Source organism: Spinacia oleracea, chromosome 3 (genome assembly GCF_020520425.1).
Source record: "Spinacia oleracea cultivar Varoflay chromosome 3, BTI_SOV_V1, whole genome shotgun sequence".
NCBI lineage: Eukaryota > Viridiplantae > Streptophyta > Magnoliopsida > Caryophyllales > Amaranthaceae > Spinacia > Spinacia oleracea.
This window is the reverse complement of record NC_079489.1, coordinates 79623819-79629425: the sequence shown is the minus strand read 5'-3', so window position 1 is coordinate 79629425 and position 5607 is coordinate 79623819. Positions and strand designations below refer to the sequence as shown.

The window sequence follows — 5607 nt, the reverse complement described above, 5'->3', positions numbered from 1 at the left end:
TTGATCTCACTGAATTTTTAACTTGTTAATAATACTGAACCGCATTTATTAGACTTAACATTAAATGCATATTTGGACCAAGTGCATTATTTCCTTCAAAATGTGCCTATGTTCAGATTTGATGTAATTAGACTTTCTTTTGTCACAAAACATTGATTTTATTAGGAAAGTATTGGATAATTATGAGTGTGCCTGTGTTCATATTTGATGTTATTAGACTTTCTTTTGTCACAAAGCATTGATTTTATTATGAAAGTATTGGATAATCATTTTTTTGTGTTAGCACCCGGTTCACATTTAGGGCTAATCTGGATTTGGGGCGAGTTGTGGGTGGATAGGTTCCAGTCCCCTCCCAATTGTTATTACGGAGGATCGAACACGGATCCTCCCTACCAAGTTCAGTACCAATCACCACTAATTCAACAGGCAATTGGTTAGGATAATAAAATTATGAGTGTGCCTATGTTCATATTTGATGCTATAGTTTATTTGTACTTAATAACTTGATAAAAAAAACACCATGAAATAGAAATCTTAGAATGTTAGCATTATTATTTTATAAATGTAAAATGTAATAAATATAAAACCTATGGATTTAAATTTTGTTGGTGGTTATTGTTATTGTTGAATGGCATAGGAGATGGCAGAGGAGTGTCGTCGAAACAAATGTAGAAGCATTGACACACATGTGCATCGTTATCATTGCATTTTCCCCAAGCTTTCGGGCTATCATAGTGTTTCTTTACACAATATTCGTCACACAAACCCTTCGAACATTTGAATGGTAACGTTGCCACCTTCTCATCCTTGCATATCTTCGTCCATTTGTAACATTCACCTGTGTCACATTCAAATTTCAAATATTAATTTTGTTACAAGACTATATGTGACGTGGGTAGCGAAATATATCACTTTTATTACTAGAGATATTAATAATAATCTCCTGACATAGAATAAGATTTGTACATATTTCCTTTAATTATATAAACTTGAGCAATCCGTGGACTATGGACCATGGTGCACATAGAGCATGGTGCACCATGTGCACCAAAAGAACACATGTGCATAAACAAAAGAACATGACACTACGACAAAAGAACATGCAATATAATATTTTACTTTTTTGTTATAAAAAATCACAATTTATTAAAAATATAAAAAAATATATGTCCATGTTCTTTTTACGTAACCAGATGTTCTTTTAATTATATACTAATGTTCTTAAGGTGCACCATGCTCTATGTGCACCATGGTCCACCTTCTAAATTGCGAAACTTGAGGGTTGACTCGATAAGAATTCCACATTTAATACGTCTCCTAAATTATTATTTTTCTTTTTGAGGGAACCCAAAATGGAATATATAGTCTGTACTCCTTTTTTTTTTTTTGCTAGGTAAGAATAATATTAGCTCAAAACGATTACAACCTAAACCAAATCAAAGCAAAATGAATCAATTAGGTTGGACCATTTTCAACTAAGACCCAGCAACAACAAACAGACATGTACATCTTAAAGAGCCAGAAAACAAAGTATAGTTTGTACTTATCTTTTAATATCTATCATAAGAAGGTTTGTACATCTCGTTGTAACGTGAAGGTTGATTTACTGGATAAAGTTTTCTACATTTATTGGGATAAAGATTGTAGAGCATGGGATAGCTAAGTCGGTTAGAGCTTCTATCACGGTTTCAGGTGATCTTGTGATCGATTCTCGTCCCTGCCCTTATGGTTCATGCGCACCAAAAAAAAAATTGTATAATAGATCGGAAAATGGAAGGATGATACGTACTTCATATAAGTAAATGTACTATTATTAAAATTTAATGATAATATATGTCATGTCGCTACATGTCCATGTCGTGATTAGTTGACAAGTAATATGACGCCGAATCATTTTTATACACACAAATAATGTTCCTTTACATGATATGCATGTCATAGGTAGGGATGGGTATGGGCCGGATCTGGGCCGGGTCTGGTGAGACCCAGACCCATATTTTATAGGCGGACCCAGACCCGCCCCAGATCCATTGGGTTTGGAAAATTCAGACCCATACCCAGATCCAATGGGTCTAGTGTTATTTGTTTATATTTAACATTTTTGTCTTAGAAAATTTTCTCACGCCATTAATTTAACCGATTTGCCATCAAATATTCACATTCAATATATAAAATTTCACAATTCGCAAATTAGTGCCAAAATACTAATGCATGAATGTATATAATTAGATTATTTCTAATTTCTAATAATTGACCGGGTCTATGGACCGGATCTGGACCGGGTCTGGGTCTGAAAATATTGGACCCAGACCCAAACCCATTTTTAAAACACATGGATCCTGATCCGCCCCAGATCCATTGGGTCTAAAATAATTAGACCCAGATCCTTAAATATGGATCGGGTCTAACCGGGTCTGGGCCGGGTCCTGGACCCATGCCCATCCCTAGTTATAGGTGCGTGAGGGGTGATCAATAGTTTGGACATTATGCATTTATTACCCAAAAAATTGTAATCTCTCAAAATGGAATGAGATTTGCGTAAATCTTTTTTACATGGTATGGTATCATAAATCGCTTAAAAAAAAGTTATACACCTCTTAACACCATTAAAGTTGGAGCTTGAGAAGACAATTTATGAAGAAGACTTGGTTGGAGTGGCCTGGCCACCAATAATCTCTAGTTCTTAGCTTTATTTTCTTTTTCTGTTAGGGCTAGCCCTTCATTTGCATTAAAAAAAAAAAAAAAAACCATAAAAGTTGACCATTTTGGATCCTCTAAAATTCTAACATAATATCAACCATTCAACGTGAAATCAATGGCTCATATTATCTTTACAAAAACCCCCTATTTTTTCTCATCAATATATATCTCCTGATTTTCTCTTCCCACTAGGCCACTAATATGCGCCATTGATTTTAAAATGTATGATTCAGATACAAATCTACCTTGTAGAGGTTTTATTAAAACTCTAGAGGATCTGAACTAATTTCCCCTAAAAAGAGGAGCCTCATATCCACACGAAAATATTGATCTTGTTTAAGTGTTAACAAAAAAAATTTTTAAAAAAAAGTTTAATTTATCACAAAGAACATAGAATATCTGCCTTTTGTTTTCGGATGTAAGATCGTATATTACTTTATAAAGTACTCCATCCATCATTTTTGTTCTTTACGTTTGGTATCCGACACGCAATTTAAAGATTAATTTATGTAGATTGAGATTCTTCTTCTTTTATTTATTTAAACAACGTAAATATATTTATTTATATGTTTTCACTTATTCAAATTATATTTATTTATATGTTTTCACTTATTCAAAAGACAATGAGAAAGTGTGAAATATTTAATGATCTACCGAAAAGGCGTGAGAGATTAAATGATCCAATGAATTTAATTAGTTAAAATAATCACTTAGCACAATTTTTAACAGATTATGGGCATTTATGTGATAATATAAAAAAATATATTTCAAAGGTAAGAATTAAAACGGGACACCAAAACAAAATATGTAAAGGATAAAAAGGGATGGAGGGAGTATTTTCTAGTGTGTATATAAGGCCAAAATTCTATAACCACAATCCCACAAAAAGAAATTGAAAATCATCCAAACAAATGAAAAACTTATTCATAATTTGTACTCCCTCTGTTCTCGAATATTAGTCCCTTTTGGAATCTTGACACTATTCACAATTGAAAAGAATCTTCTCATATCTTTCCAATACGTACTTCAAAACATATTCATGTCAGATCTTATTTTGTTCGTCTTAATATTTAGTTTAACAATATCAAATTTTTATATTTTTCTAACATACGTATTTGGAGATATTTACGTTTAAATATTGAGTTGAAAAGTAAAAACAGAACTAATATTTATAAACGGAGGGAGTATTGATTTACCTGATTGAGAGTAAATAATTAATATAAGAAATGCCAAGAGAATTGAATATGCAATGCATGACTTCATCTTCAGGTAAAGATATTCTGTTTATAGTTTCATGCAAACAAAAAATGGTTAGATCTCAAAATGCAGTTTTATATAATTTTTGCAAAATTAGAAGAAGATATATATTTTCTTATCATTCAAAAATAAAGTAAGAGACGAGTTGAAGTCGCTAAAGCAAAGCTTACATGAAAATATGGAAAGCTAGCTAAAGTATTGAAGGATTCTTTAGAGGATATATTGGAATGATGTTTGGAAATACGAGTAGGAGAATGGAGTGATGTAGGTTTTATAGGAAAACAATCTTATTCTTAGGGGTTGTTTGGCATGACCGATAAGAGACTTGAACAAAGATAGAGAATTGCTGAGTAGGATATTAATTAACACTTATTTAAAATTATTTGGGATGTTACAATCTAAATCTAACAATCACCTCCTAGTTTATAGTCTAACTTGCTACATAATTTAATATATTAATTATCTCAATGTTACAAACTTTACAAGTCAATTACATTTGTAACGTCTTTGTATTAACTACATGGGTCTATAAAATCTCATAACTTAAGAGATACAAACTACGAAGTATTACTTGGTGCATTATCATCTCGTGATGATAGTAAATGAGTTACTAATCTTTAAATCTAAAGTAGCTTTTAAGCCCGTTTAAAGAACGAGCAATTATATAGTCCGTCTTTAAAAGTACTAATTTTAATAAGTGTTTGTGATTTTAATAGGAATACATAATTGTAGAGGTGAAAGTTGAAACAATATACAAATTAAATGATGAATTAATTTTTAGTGTGAAAGAGAAAGATGAAGTGGAACTGTAGAAGAGGTATTGAAGCTGTAAAATACTTGGTATAAAAACAATAAAAGCAAAAAATTGAAAAAAAATAAAAATAAATATATGGATGAAAGATTAGGGGTGACACATGTCATATAACTATATATGATTTTTCTAGGTATAGACTAGGTATAGGTTTCTTATATTAACAAGTTTTTTAACCACTACCTTTTTTATAAAGTTGTAATTAATCTTTATACCATCTTTTAAAAGAGCTTTTCATCAATGAATCTCTATAGTCTACAAAGGGGGAAAAGAAATAACGTCACAATAATTATATTGTTACTCTTATTTTGACTTGCAATTTTGTAAGTTGCAATCTTTCTCCCAACCTTTTCACTTTCACCAACACATAATAAGTTACAAGATTTAACCAATAAGTGTTGTGTCGTATATACGACTAGTCTTATATGCACGCGATGTGTGCGGGAGTATTAAAAAATTTAAAATTATGTTGTTACAACTAATATATCACAAGAGAAAAATTAAAATTTCATTACTGAGAATAAAGGATTTGCAGGTGCTAACATAAAGAAAGAAATATGAAAAGGAACAGAGACATATATCTCTTTTGATAATAGAATCCTTCATAGCACAAGGATCAATCTCCTGGTTGGGAGGGAATTCATTTGACAGCAGAAAAGACAACTCTGTAGTAATAACAACACGTACTCTCTTCTTACTTCAACGCAAAGCTATAATGAAACCACAAACACAACAGCCAACTAAAATGATCCACATTTCTTTAAAGAAGAACTTGTGGCAAGCCAGGACTTTGAACAAGATTTGAGCTATGGGAAGAATCTGGTTGATTGCTGGCTTGG

The 5607-nt window shown here is 31.6% G+C and overlaps 1 long non-coding RNA gene across 1 annotated transcript; it reads right to left on the bottom strand.

Annotated features, from left to right (window-relative positions):
* Positions 1 to 378: 378 nt before the first annotated feature.
* On the bottom strand, positions 379 to 4217 carry LOC130469142 (uncharacterized). The gene is made up of 3 exons (XR_008929513.1): positions 4128 to 4217; positions 3897 to 3980; positions 379 to 838 (listed from the first exon to the last, which is right to left on the bottom strand). It is a non-coding gene; the product is annotated as an uncharacterized lncRNA (long non-coding RNA).
* Positions 4218 to 5607: the final 1390 nt, after the last annotated feature.